The following is a 14,845-nucleotide window of genomic DNA, read 5'->3' on the forward strand; positions in this document are numbered from 1 at the left end:
TGTGAAGATATTTGTAGTTGTATATTTATAAATGGCAGCATAGGAACAGTACCCATTTCAGTAATGTTAGAATGAGTCACTGTTAGAGTAAGCCAGTTTTCCACAGCTGATGTGGATGGATGCGAGCCTGGTTTGGATCAGATTCCTGGACCCTAATTTATTTCCACAAAGCTGGCTGAATAAAACTGCACCTGGACTAACTGTTCTCATTTCAGAAGCTTCATAATGACTGCTCAAACTGGCAGCTAAATTATCCAACCTTTTACTGATAATTATTTCATATGATGATTATTTATATACTCAGCAGCAAGATGTTGCATTGGGTAGAGTGGTTCACAATGTAATGCGACTTAGGGACTTGAGTTTAAAACTTTTTTGTTGGTTCTCGTGTCTCCTCGCTGTTGGTCACTGTCCGTGAGAAGTTTAGTATAGTCTCCACATTTCAGTGAGGGCTTTCTCTGAACATGGTAGTTTATATTTTATTTAATCATCTGTTTCAAAGACCACAAACAGACATAATAACTTAATACAGCATAAATCATAAACCAGCCCTCCTCCCTTCCCAAGCTGCAAAGATCAGATTTAAAAAATACATCAAATGACCCAGATACTGATTCCCAGTGTCAGACTGGTACATCTCTACCCTGTCTTTTATCTGTGCCGAAAGCACAGTCAATGTACATTGTCCCAAGCTCAACACTGACAAATGATTTTGTTTGTATTTTGCTACTTAAATGGTAGACTGGGATGTGCAAAAGCATGTTAAGCTACAAAAACACAAAACCCAACCATTCAAGTGGTGCAGTGTTTATAAAAACACCTCTGAGGTAACTGGGTAACTGGAAAAACTACATGTTAAGCTTCAGTTAATGACCCAGGCTAACAATTTAGCAAGCATATATTTAAACATAAAACATTGTATAAAATCTGCAAGTAAAAATCAGCATTTTCCACAAATGGGTTCTACCACACTGAGAGATGTAGAAACTGTGTACAAACCAGCATAAAATAACTTCTCCTAACAAATACTGACCTATTATTGGTTTAAACGGTCATTGCTGGTTTGAAACACAGCAAATAAAGGTCAGTGACCAGCAAAAAAAAAACATGCACAAACGTGATCAAAACAACAAATGTTGTTTACTACCAAGAACTGTGCTGATTTTTTTGTCAACAAGGGTTTTAGCATTTAGTGAGAATTAATACTTGTTGGACCCACAATGACCCTGACTAGGATAAAGCAGTGGTAAAACAGACAGAATGAATGTTGTTGTTTATACAGCCACCTGGCACTAGTGGGGTTTTTTTGGCATAAAACTACTCGTTATTAGCTAGTACTGTATTTACTAACAAAGTAATCACGCACAAAACCAGCACTGCTTATTTTAAACAAGAAATAGATGAATATTTGTCTGCAGAAAACAGCAAGCTTACACCAGCAACCAGATAATGTTTATCTTTTCCATATTGTTAATATTATAATTATTATTACTGTTGTTGTTGTCGTTGTTGTTGTTTTAATCAGGGAGCTTGGGAGTACAAACCTGATTTCCACATGATGTTTCCACTGTTTTCACTGACTAACAATTGTAGTTGGTAAATATAAACTAATTTTTAATTTGATGCATGTAACAGAAAAAAAAAGTTGGGACAGGGACAAAATTAGAAAAAAAGGTTCAGAGAATATTTAATAATATTCCAAATTATATAATATTTTAAAGGATTTCACAATAAGCTGGTGAATTAGTAAAATGTGATGGTATATTGATTGGGTATGCAAGGAGGATCAGCCAAAGGCTCAGTTTTTACAAGCAAATTTGTGTCATGGCTCACCTCTTTGTGCCAAACATTGTAAGAGGATTGTCAGTTCAACAACATTTCTCATTGCAAGCCAAATTAAGATTTTTACCATCTACTGTACATAATAATAGTTTGAAAAGTTACAGGGAATTAATAGAAATCTCAGCTCATATAGGTTACTGCCAGAAACAACGTGCATGACCTTCGAGCTCTCAGATGGCATTGCATGTGAAACTGTCATGCTACTGAGATAAATATAACTTGGGAGTACTTTGGAAAACATGTTGTCACTTAACACAGTCTACCACTGCATCAAGAAATGTAACCTGAATCTCTATTACACAAAGAAAGCCACACATCAATACAGTTCTCTGGGGACTCATTGTGCATGCAATGCAACAGGGCAACAATTCCACTCTGCCACAAATTAATATTCAGAGGTAAACATACCCCAGTCCCAATTCTAAACGGGTTTATATTTACAAAAATATTAATATTGAATTATAAATTCAGTTTAAAAACATTGAAAATCTCTTCTTGTGTTTTTGTTAAGTAAATAAAAATTCCTAAGTATAAACTTGACATTTTTTTTTTTTTATTGCAGTTTTACTAAATGTTCCCAACTTTTTCATTAATGGGGTTTGTATTGTAAATATTCCACAATTTATATGGAATATTCTCACTGTGACCACAACTATTTAAATGCAACATTAGCTGAGGCTTAACTGGGTGTTTATGGCAAACCACTCAATAGTCAGGGGTAAATTAATTCTATCAGACAACAGAACAGAACAACAAGGTTCCAGATGTCAAAGTGCAATTCAATTTTACACTGGATAAGTACTGTAGATTTCCAGCATTAACATTCAAACCTGGCCAATAACACAGTAAGCATGAGCAACAAGATTGTTAAACAATGTTAAACGCTTCTGTAAAAGCTGAAAGTCAGTCTAATTTTAACCTGACATAATAAATAATCCAAAATTAAACCCATAAACAAAAGATATTGATATGGCGAAGACTTTTCTGATCAGTGTACACCTTTTCATAGGTCAAGCCATTAGTGTTATTCAGCAGCACTTATGTTTAAAGGAGTAAGCTTGACCATAACACTTTGCAATAAAACAAATGTACTTTCAAACCTCCCCCGATCTACAGCAGCCCACAAACAGAAGTGAATATGATTTACTTCCTAGAGTATCTGCTTCCAAACAAGTGACTGATTACTGATAACTGAACCGATGCAGTATTTACTTCCATTATGAAGACATATTCCAGTCAGAAGCACAAATGTCTTCTGAACTAGATAATCTGTATATAGCCTTTTCTAACAACTAGGCTCTACACTTTATGGCCAAAAAAGTTTCAGCCACACATTACTAGCAGGTGTGTACAATCATATCTAACATGATAGATGTAATATGCAAGACCTTTAGCTGTTGCAGTATGACAGTGCTCTTGTGTACTAAGCAACATCTTTAAAGACATAGTTTGGCAAGTCGTGGAGTTTTGGTGGCCAAACTTTAAACCCATTAAACACATTTAAGTTTAATTGAGGCTAGTAAAGGTAGTTGTAGCTACAAGAATTTGTCATGGTCAGGTTATTTTTGATAATAAAGTGTGTGGGCTATGAGTCAGCAAACATGAGTTTCATTATTAATGTCTTTATCAAACAATTAAATTACATTTTTTGTTGTTTGTTTGTTTCACAGCAGGTAGTTCTGGTGTATCTCAGCTCTAAGCACTGTCCTGCTGAAAAAACTATAGACTTTTCAGAAAAAGATGTTGTCTTGATTTAGCTATATTTACCAAAGAAACATAAGGACAAAGGTCACACACATTTAACAGTGGTTTCTGACTTTATCGTAAATAGACCCAGATTTTTCTAAATTCCCTGAATCCTGTCACAAGATTATGTACAGTAGGTGGTGAAAGATCTAAATTATTTGCCATTTTTCTTTGATAAATGTTCTTAAAGTAATTGAAGTTCTTTGAAGTAACTGACAATTGTCTCAAGACGTTGACACAAAGAGGTAACCATTCACATTTTACATTTACATTTTCGGCATTTAGCATATGCTTTTATCCAAAGCAACTTACAGTCTAACCACAAAACTAAAAATAATTTATGTGTTCTTTTGTCAGTTAAAGGTTTATTCTGACATGCAACTTTTTATAAAGTCTGAAAAGCAGATTCATTTAAAATGGCCTACATGTTAGGCCCATTGCCCTGCAAAGTTTCAAGTTTTCCCACTCCTATCACACACAATTCAGGTTGAGACCTTCATGATCAAGAGTCAAGAGTGTCAGTAGGTCAAGGGGTTCTCAGGAGTGATGGTAAGAACCCCTGGTTTAATAGAAACAGGCCATTAAACTGTTAATTGCATATTGCAAATATTCCTAATGTTACAATTCTGATAATAACCAGCTTATAGTTTGTTCTTGGGTGGCATTATAATGTGTGTGAGTTTTTGGGATCCTGCATTTAAACCTTTTCTCAGATCAATGTCTGCGAGAAACTTGGCCAGTTTTTCAACAGTCTTCTTCAACAACACGTAGAAGCTAAACTGATTATGCTCAGTTGCCTCTAGATGGAAGTAAGCAAGTGAATGGTACCCTGGGACAGTTTGGCACCCCTGTACAGGGTGTATTCCTGACTTGTGTTTTAACTTGTCATAATGAAGCTGTTGCTTGAATAGATTGATAAATTATACATATTTTCCTCAGCATGACTATTATTGGTGGTGTGAATTAATGTGAAATGTTGACTGATAGTTCATTAGCTTAAAAGGTGTTGAACCACAGCCCTTCTGCACAGTCATGTAGCTTCTCTTGTTATTGATGAGACGATCCATTAGGACTATGAAGGGAAATTTATTGATTGGATGGCAGCATATGGCAGCCAAGGTGCAGAGGGACCCTTTAGCAACTGTGTTCATGAGTGTAAGTGATGACAGAGAAAATGATTCACAGCCTTGGCATTTCCTGCGAGACCTTCCATGGCCTTAAGGTGGGAATAGAGGATAATCTCAAATTCCAAGAGTGCACGACCCTTAACCTTTCTCACAAAAACACACCCACGCACAGGCTTGGTAAAGCATGACAGCAGGATTCTTATTATGCCTTGACTGCGTTCTTAATGGAGCGAGAGACCTGTAGAGAGACAGTGGGAGAGAGAGTAGGAGACATTACATGTGCTGGAAACAGACCGCCCAGCGTGGCTGACTGAATAAAAGACCTATCACACTTAGCACCAATCAGTCCACACTAGAAACAAAGACCAGACAACAGTGCATGTACTGAAAATGAGATTATGAGCAGACCACAATCACTGAGGTCAGGCTTATCCTGGGACAAGATGAAAAAATCTTTGTCAGGAGTCTCTTCATCAAGCCTGTTGAAAAGTTAAGAAATGAAGATCTTTCATGCTTTTGCACAATGTTTCAACGGGGTTGCCAGATTGGATAGTCTTTCATCATTTTCACACTTAGAACACAAGACATTATTTGTATATCCTAGATGTAATGTTCCATGTTTTGTTATTCACACTTTCAGCCATCAAATATTTAGACGAGCTTGTTGGGCCTGGTTTAAAAATAGGAAGCCCATTCCTCCCTCCCAATCTTAAACCATGGGCATAGAACAGTGGTAGCATAGTAAGTACAGTGTTGGGCCATCAATCAAAAAGTTGTGGGTTGAAATCCTGGCTCCACCATGCAACCAATGTTGGGCCTTTGAGCAAGGCCCTTAACTCTCTCAGCTCCAATGGCTGACCCTGCACTCTGACCACAAATGAACTGGAATATGTGGGAAAATAATTTCATTGTACTGTTCACATTTTTATGTATATATGACAAATAAAGGCATTCTATATGGTAAGATCAGTTACAAGAAGATCTGGCTCCCAATCCTTGTTCCAGTTCATGCCAAATGTGTTCAGTGAGGTTTAAGTCAAGGCTCTGTGCCAATATTCACATCTTTTAGTACAATACCAGTACACAGGATGAGTGAATAACAAATCCCACAGGCAATTTTATTGGCTTAATAAATTTTTAAAATTTAAGTTAGTTTGTCACATGAGAGTTTGAATCATTCTACATCATATTTTGAGTGATTCAGGAACAATCATATTGTCACGTTACTGTTCTATCAGCTGCTGACAGCACCTTTCCTCCTATTTTGGCTTTTTTAACATACAAACTCAATAAGTAAATTCATTCAATTCTACACTAAATTCTAACTATAGAATTTGTAACAGAGAAGCTGTTGCAGGTAAACACACCTAATCTAAATATGACAGTGGTACAAAAAAGCCCACCAAAACCCAGTTTTGACTTGGCATTTACTTCCAGCTTGGGTAATCTGATTACAAAAGGACAGTGAAAATAACAGCATGAGCTAGAGCATGTTTAAATGCTAAATAAACAATTCTAGACAACCTAAACATTACACACAATAGCATTGCAGCGCAGTTTTGAATGTAGTCGGCAAGAAAATCGCAAACCTGGCAACACTGGTGTAGAAGCACATTGAAAAAACACTAAAAGTGATATGTGGCCCTGTGCCTCCCAATGTGTTTAAAGTAAGTGGATCTCTAGGACATAATTGACCCTTTTTATATCAATAATTAGAACTGACCACTTGTGTGCACATTTGATCATAAAGTAAAAATCCACTAATTTTACATTATGTCTCAGTTCAGTGTGATCATAAATGTCTGCAACCAGAATTCCTGGATGAACCTCCTCACTGTCTGTGTTTTTTAATACAGACATTGCTCTGTCTGTTCCTCAATACCAACCAGTTGTCATGAATTGTGTTTGAACTAAAGAATACCCTCCAAGGACTTATTCAATATTTAGGAGGCTTGCCTTTATTGTTTCTCACATGAAGAACATCATTTTGTGATCTTGGACAGAAAAGAGGCGTTTAGGTTATATGTAGGTTTATTTTCCAACATGTAGAAAACAAAATGTCCACCAATCAAACGGCTATTTAAATTGGTATAAGCTGGAAAACAAATTATTTATTATTATTATTTCTTCTTGCAATGTTCTTCCCCATTTCTTTATTTATTCATAAATTTTATTCATTTTCAGCTAGCATTTTCAGGTCATTGTGGATTAGGAGCCTATCTCTGTGAGCAAGAAAGGAATACACCCTAAATTAGATGTCAATTCATTGCAGGACTTTAAACGTACTCATTTATTTACCCCCTGGGGTAACTTGGAGACTCCAATTAATCATCAGATGTAACGGCCAATCTGCTGTATAAAGTGGTTGGGAGAACAGATTGTAGTATCATGCTCACCTGCAAATGACTGTTAATGTTGCCTATACCTGTAATTAAGCATTAAATACCAGCGTCAATAAACTCCTCATTGCTTGTGCATTGTGTTGTGTAGGGTGTTAATAGTCACCTGCCCTGAGCCAGATATCTTTTCCACTGTTTTTATTTAATTATTTGGCCACTGGTTGTTTTTAGTTATTTTTCTCATCCCTTTTGTTTGTGGCTCTTCATCCACAGTATTGTACTACCTTGGTTAAGTGTGCAATTGTTTTTTTTTCCTCCTGGTGTTACAGGTATGGGGCATCACAGTAGCTAGACGCAACCTGCCCTGTTACAATCAGGCACAATATAAGGAGGTTGGGAGGAAATCGGAGTACTCACAGGAAGACTACACAGACATTTCAAACTCCTTATGGAAAGTAAAATGAACATCATCACATTTTAATATATTAATAACAGCAAAACCCTAGGTATCAGCAGATATGTGCTACTTACTGGAGAGTGGTGTCCTAACAGTAAGTGTGTTGAAACCTTTGTAAGGAGCTATGGTTGAACAGCTTAAGATAGTTTGTGTGCTGTGTTCATGTAAAAGATCTGTGTTATCTTGGCATCAAATCATATAAAATGTGACAGGCGATCAAATCAGGAAATATGTCTACTCTATTTTATCTAGATGTTTGGTTAGTATTAACATTGATAGTGCTACTCACTATTAAAAATGGACATTCTAAATTTATCTGCAATATCACCTTAATGGGCACTGACAGGTGACAGGTAGTGTGGGGACATGGGTTCATCCCTCAACTCCAATCACTGTGTGTGAGGAGTTTGTGGGTTTCCTCTGGGTACTCTGGTTTTCTCTCACCTCCCAAAAGTATGCCCACTGATAGACTGACCACTTTAAATTGCTCTAAATAGACAAAAGTGCCATGCCCTGAGGTAGTGAACTGCCTTAACTGCCATACACTGTTCAGGGTGTAATCCTTGCAAATTGCTGCACCCTCCAAGACATTGATGAAGACAAGAGGTTATATTAAGGTTTTATTAAGGATGTATTTACTAAAATAATCTAAATGCAAAAAGAGTGTATACCGTTTTGCAGGAATCATCACACTCAAACACATGCACACACAAATACTGTATATAGACACAGCCTATATTCTCTGTCATCAATTATCAATTTATCAATTACTTTATTCTGCTCAGAGTCATAGCAGTTACTTTTCCACTAAGAAAACCTGGACACAGAGAAGAAATTCCCTTGACAGGGTGCCAATCCATCACAGGGCTTCAGTCAAGCAGGTAGATAGCACCACTGAGAATAGTTTTCTTATTATTATTATAGTCTTTACCATACAAAGTTCAACCCAGCTGAGACTATTAAACAGCTGCCAAGTTTTATAAAGTGCATTCAGAGTAGGAAAAGCACCCAAATATGCAGCACTGGGGTACTCCATTACCAGAATTAAGAAACAGTACTCTAGGAATGTCCAAATCCTTCTTCTATTTTAACTCATTGTATTAGCTGATAGCAATACTGATCCAATACTGACATACTCTAAGTAACCAAACTGACCAACTGTATGCAGTTTCTGCCAACCATAAAGCCAAGATGCTGACATACTTTTATGACAGCAAATATGTTTCTCAAGCCATGTGGATAATCTGTGTCCTGTCAGTCATCATCAAACACATTCACAGTACTAAATATGTCAGTGAATTTACTTCAGAGGACTCAAATTCAATACTTCAAAAATACTTCAATCCAGAACCAGCATGTGGGGGAAGTATTTATTAATGGTAAATAGTTAATCATTAAATAATAATCATCTCTATTACTTGCTGTGAGGTACAGGTGCATTATTAAAACTTAGGGTACCAGTGCCAATACATTATGAAACAAATAACCCCCTAACCTCAGTAATCAAAAAGAAAAATCAGAGGGTTTTATTATTATGGCTAAGATTCATTTGGCATCTTCGAGGAACAGATAACTGCAAATGAAGACTGCAAAAAGTTATTCTGACTGATCATTCAGACCATATGATGAAATACATTGGCAATGCCCCTATCCACAAGGCATGAGGTCAGTCAGTGCTTTAATGAGTATGAAAATATCTAAGTTATGTACTGCCACACCAGGTCACCAACCTAACTAAACACATAGAAGACTCTGGAACACCACAATTATCAAAACATCAGTTTAGGGGAAATATTTGGTGGTGTTCTGTCCCTTCTGTAAATATCCAGAGACTTGTACAATTTATTCCATGGTACATTAAATATCTGGTTGTAGGGGGTAGTCCAAGACTTTACTAAGACACTTTGTTGGGTTTTGCTATATCACCTATTTGTAGCTTATTCTTGACAGACATTCTCAAACCTACATGGGACAAAAAGTTCATCCAATTTTTTGACAGCTGTCATTAGCTCAGCCCTGGCAAGTAATACAAACAGCAATATCATTAGCCGTGTTGTGACCCTAAGTCTGCACATGACTGGAGAGGCTGGGAATGCCGGGAGTGGGTGTGTGTAATGCAACACATCGCATAGCACAAGCAACTGCAGTGGTTCCCTTCTGTGTTTCTATATTCATCCACTTAGTACTGCTATAAAGGTGACGAGCAGGATGGTCCTGTAGGGTATCCGTTACCCAGACAGAGAGAGAGATTGCTGAAGAAAGTTGGATGCTTTGTTGTGTACATACCTAAGTAAGCCGGGCAGGGGGATCGAGCCGGCGCTGGAGCCCAGCAGCCCTCTCTTCCCGCTGAGCAGTTTCTCCACCAGCAGCACGTTCCCGGTGCGCGCCGCCTCCAGCAGCTCCTGCTCCTTCCCCATGATTAATCCAGCACCAGATCCACAGAAGCGCAACCAGGATCCGCTTTCACTAATGCAACGTAATGATCACCGTTAAAACCATTATTTCCATCCCGTCTGGATCCCGCTCCAGTACACCGGATTCCGATTAGTCCATGTCGGCGATGCTGCTAGTATAAACCGGTTTTAGATGTGGGTTAGGAGATCCGATTCAGGACTAACTGATAGCGGGGAATTCGCTTTTTATCCGGACCTCCTGTGACAGCTCTAGCAGCAGCGCAGGGTTCTTTTGTCGTTCACTGACACACACATACACACACACACGCACATGAGCGCCGGCGCACGCGCACTGTGTACACTCGGCGTTCTCTGCTCCGTGTATGTGTGTATACATAATGAAAGACAGTGATGTGTCGGTCGCGACCGTGCAAGCTCTTTTATGGGCATATCGTATTATAGCGGCACCCGCAGCTAATTGCAGTCTAAAGCTCGCTTGACTGGTGACAGTTACACAGGCAATACTCTAGTCAATTAAGCTTCAGGTCAATTAATATCAGTCATTTACGTTTTTTAGTCAATATGTTAAATTCACTTTATCTGCAAGATTATATAAAGTTAAAATTCCTAACAACGTAAAACTGTCTAAAATGTTGGAAAGAATACATTGTAAAAATGCATTAGCATAATAATATAAAGAAATGTTATTTTAAACAGGCCCGTCTATGGCCCTTCTGTGACAACCAAGTTTATAATATGAACTCAAAAATATTGGTAGCACATCCTTTGGAAACAACGAATAAAATCGGTCCCAAACTGTAACCACAAATGTGTTTTTACTCCCCTCGACAATTTTGGACTAGGGTTTTGCCAACTGCTCCAGGTTTCTCAGTTTAACAGGTGCGGTTTTGAGATCTCTCCACTGGGGTTTGATGGAATTTAGATCTGGACTTACTGCTGGCCACTATTTTTAATCCACTTATGGGTGCTTGTTGAACTATGCTTTAGGTCATTGTCCTGCTGGAAGCCCCAAGACCTCTCATGGACCACCAGATTTCTGATACTGGGTCTTACATTGTGCTCTTAAGTTCTTTGGTAGTATTTAGATTTCATGATGCCTTGCACACAGTCATGGCTCTACACTTTTTAATGATGTTGCATGCACTGGACACAGTAACATTAAGTTCTGTACCAGCACCTGTGGCTTGCAACTTCTGAAGTTCTTATATCATTAAATTACAATTGTATCAAATTTGATATTTTTTCCTCAGCTTTTTCTGTTGTTCTAGTGTATACAGACAATAAATAAATAAAAATGTGAACACCAGCTGTAGTGTTAACAGTTCTCAGGAAAACACGGTGCATTTTATAAAAGTAATGCAGGAGTGTCAATATTTTTTCCATAATTTTATACATTTATTCTAATTTTGATAACTGTATTATGTTTCACAAATTGGCATTAATATGCTGAACTGTCCAGGGTCTCCGTTGCCACACGTGCAACCCTTTTTACCTGGCTCTGAGTGCAAGCAGACCAGTCTAGCAGGTACACCCTCTTGCACTCTCTTACTATGAAGCCACTCCGATATAAAATGTGCAGAATGTGGCTTGGTATTGTGTTGCTGAACTAATAATGGCATAATATTGCTCTAATACTAACACTTCTACAACATGACAGATGCTGTTTTTTTACACTTGATGTTAGTAACAATCAGGATGGCCCTTTCCTTCCTTGTTCAGGAGAACACAACAAACATTTTTTTTTTAAAACAATGTGAAAGTTAAATGTGTCAGACCACAGCACACTTTTCACTTTGCGGCACTTTATTTACCCAAGCCGAAGTCCAGAGAAGTCTGCATCACTTTTGGAAGTTGATCATTTATGGTTTCAGATATGCACGATGATATGGAACAGTTTAAGGGAGGTCTTTTACCTGTGACCGCATGATTGTGGTTTGATGAGTTTGGTGTAAAGGAACCCAGCATTAACCAAATTAAACATATTTGTGATTAATGGGGTAATCGTGAGCATAGCCTTCTTGTACAACATCAGCGCCGAACTTCAGACATTGACTTATAGTCTTCAGGTAATAATTATGATAAAGACTTTTGCAATATCCATAAATGCTAACTGCTCTGAACTCTCTCAATTATACTGAGCTATACCAGGTTGGTAAAATTGTAGTAACTGTAGTAACATTGGTTAACCAAACTTAGTTGTGTAGGTGAATAGAAGTTAGAATAAATATTATCCTAAATAATTTGCTATTCTTCACACAACTGCACATACCAGGGGTTGGACAATGAAACTGAAACACCTGGTTTTAGACCACAATAATTTATTAGTATGGTGTAGGGCCTCCTTTTGCGGCCAATACAGCGTCAATTTGTCTTGGAAATGACATATACAAGTCCTGCACAGTGGTCAGAGGGATTTTAAGCCATTCTTCTTGCAGGATAGTGGCCAGGTCACTACGTGATGCTGGTGGAGGAAAACGTTTCCTGACTCGCTTCTCCAAAACACCCCAAAGTGGCTCAATAATATTTAGATCTGGTGACTGTGCAGGCCATGGGAGATGTTCAACTTCACTTTCATGTTCATCAAACCAATCTTTCACCAGTCTTGCTGTGTGTATTGGTGCATTGTCATCCTGATACACGGCACCGCCTTCAGGATACAATGTTTGAACCATTGGATGCACATGGTCCTCCAGAATGGTTCGGTAGTCCTTGGCAGTGACGCGCCCATCTAGCACAAGTATTGGGCCAAGGGAATGCCATGATATGGCAGCCCAAACCATCACTGATCCACCCCCATGCTTCACTCTGGGCATGCAACAGTCTGGGTGGTACACTTCTTTGGGGCTTCTCCACACCGTAACTCTCCCGGATGTGGGGAAAACAGTAAAGGTGGACTCATCAGAGAACAATACATGTTTCACATTGTCCACAGCCCAAGATTTGCGCTCCTTGCACCATTGAAACCGACGTTTGGCATTGGCACGAGTGACCAAAGGTTTGGCTATAGCAGCCCGGCCGTGTATATTGACCCTGTGGAGCTCCCGACGGACAGTTCTGGTGGAAACGGGAGAGTTGAGGTGCACATTTAATTCTGCCGTGATTTGGGCAGCCCTGGTTTTATGTTTTTTGGATACAATCCGGGTTAGCACCCGAACATCCCTTTCAGACAGCTTCCTCTTGCGTCCACAGTTAATCCTGTTGGATGTGGTTTGTCCTTCTTGGTGGTATGCTGACATTACCCTGGATACCGTGGCTCTTGATACATCACAAAGACTTGCTGTCTTGGTCACAGATGCGCCAGCAAGACGTGCACCAACAATTTGTCCTCTTTTGAACTCTGGTATGTCACCCATAATGTTGTGTGCATTGCAATATTTTGAGCAAAACTGTGCTCTTACCCTGCTAATTGAACCTTCACACTCTGCTCTTACTGGTGCAATGTGCAATTAATGAAGATTGGCCACCAGACTGGTCCAATTTAGCCATGAAACCTCCCACACTAAAATGACAGGTGTTTCAGTTTCATTGTCCAACCGTATAAGGTCACTTCAAAGTTGTGTTCCACTTAAGCTAATATTAAGTTTCATTTGTTTACTGTAACAGCGTAAGTAAAGACTACACATCAATGAATACGCATTGTTGCATTTCTGTTGTTCTGACAACATTTATGAAATAAAAAACATTTGTATTTGTTCTTTAAGATACTGTTTAACATCTCTGTGCTGTGGTATTTTCCAGACAAGAATTCTAAAGGACGGAGTTGTACTAGTGCTCATCCAGTATTATACGAACAGCTAACGGGCACTTAAATGATACATAGTGCCAACTTGATAGTGACGGGGACTGAATAAGCAACCCTCTGATTACTAGTTCAGTACCTTAACCACTGAGCAACCACTGTCATATTTTCCATAGAAGTTCATATTGAAAGCTGGCTGAATCTTTAGAAATTTAACATTTTGGAAAGATTTGAATAAAACCCAGTTCAGTACAATCTTCCTTAAATTTGTGACTTGTGGTATTTACTATAGTAAAAGTTACAAATCATCAACATTTGCTGGCTGCTGGTTTCTTCTGCCTACTGCTGGTTTAAACTAGACATTGCTGGTTTAGTGTTAAAGTGAGCATTGTTTATACTAGACAATTTAAACAATGATTCAAACTGGTGACTAATAACTACAACCATAAAATATTTCTATTTAGAGCTGAAACGTTTGCAGAAAAACACAGACCAACACATTTTTGCTGGTCAATTTAGAATACACAGCTAGTAATGACTGGTTTTAATGACTGGAAGCTGGTTTTATCAACTATATGGCCAAATGTATGTGGACGTCCCCCATATTCATTGAGTTGTATAACATCAGAAAAATATTTTAAAAATAAATAAATAAAACAGGCATTTCTAATATTCAGTGCATTTTCAAAGACTCTTTTGACGAAATGAACAAAAATGTCCAAAAAGACACTTCAAAATTTTATGAAAAGCTTTCCCAGATATATGGAAGCTCTAATAGCTCAAAAGAGAGAATAAAACTTAAAATTAATGCACATGTCTAGCTCATGGTCCAGCTCATGTCCACATACAGCGTACGTCTAACGTGATTTGAAAAAGTGTCGTTCAGTAGTTGAAAGAGACGACTCTTATTGGTGAACTGATTCAAATAATATGATTCACTGAAAAGATTCAGTATGGCCCTCATTAATTAAAGCTCTTCAGCATCGCTGTTTCTTGTACCGGTGCGATGGCCTATGCATCGTCACTGTTACTCAGAGTTCGAGCGTGACTAAGTCATTACGCTCTTTTAACTTTTTAATAAAATAAATATAAATAAAGAAATAACGGTCTACTTTGACTCGTTTATTAAAGCTATGAGCCATTCGCTCTAGCAATTCTGCTTTTTTCAAAAAAGAAACGTG

This window comes from Trichomycterus rosablanca, chromosome 1, assembly GCF_030014385.1.
Source record: "Trichomycterus rosablanca isolate fTriRos1 chromosome 1, fTriRos1.hap1, whole genome shotgun sequence".
Lineage (NCBI taxonomy): Eukaryota > Metazoa > Chordata > Actinopteri > Siluriformes > Trichomycteridae > Trichomycterus > Trichomycterus rosablanca.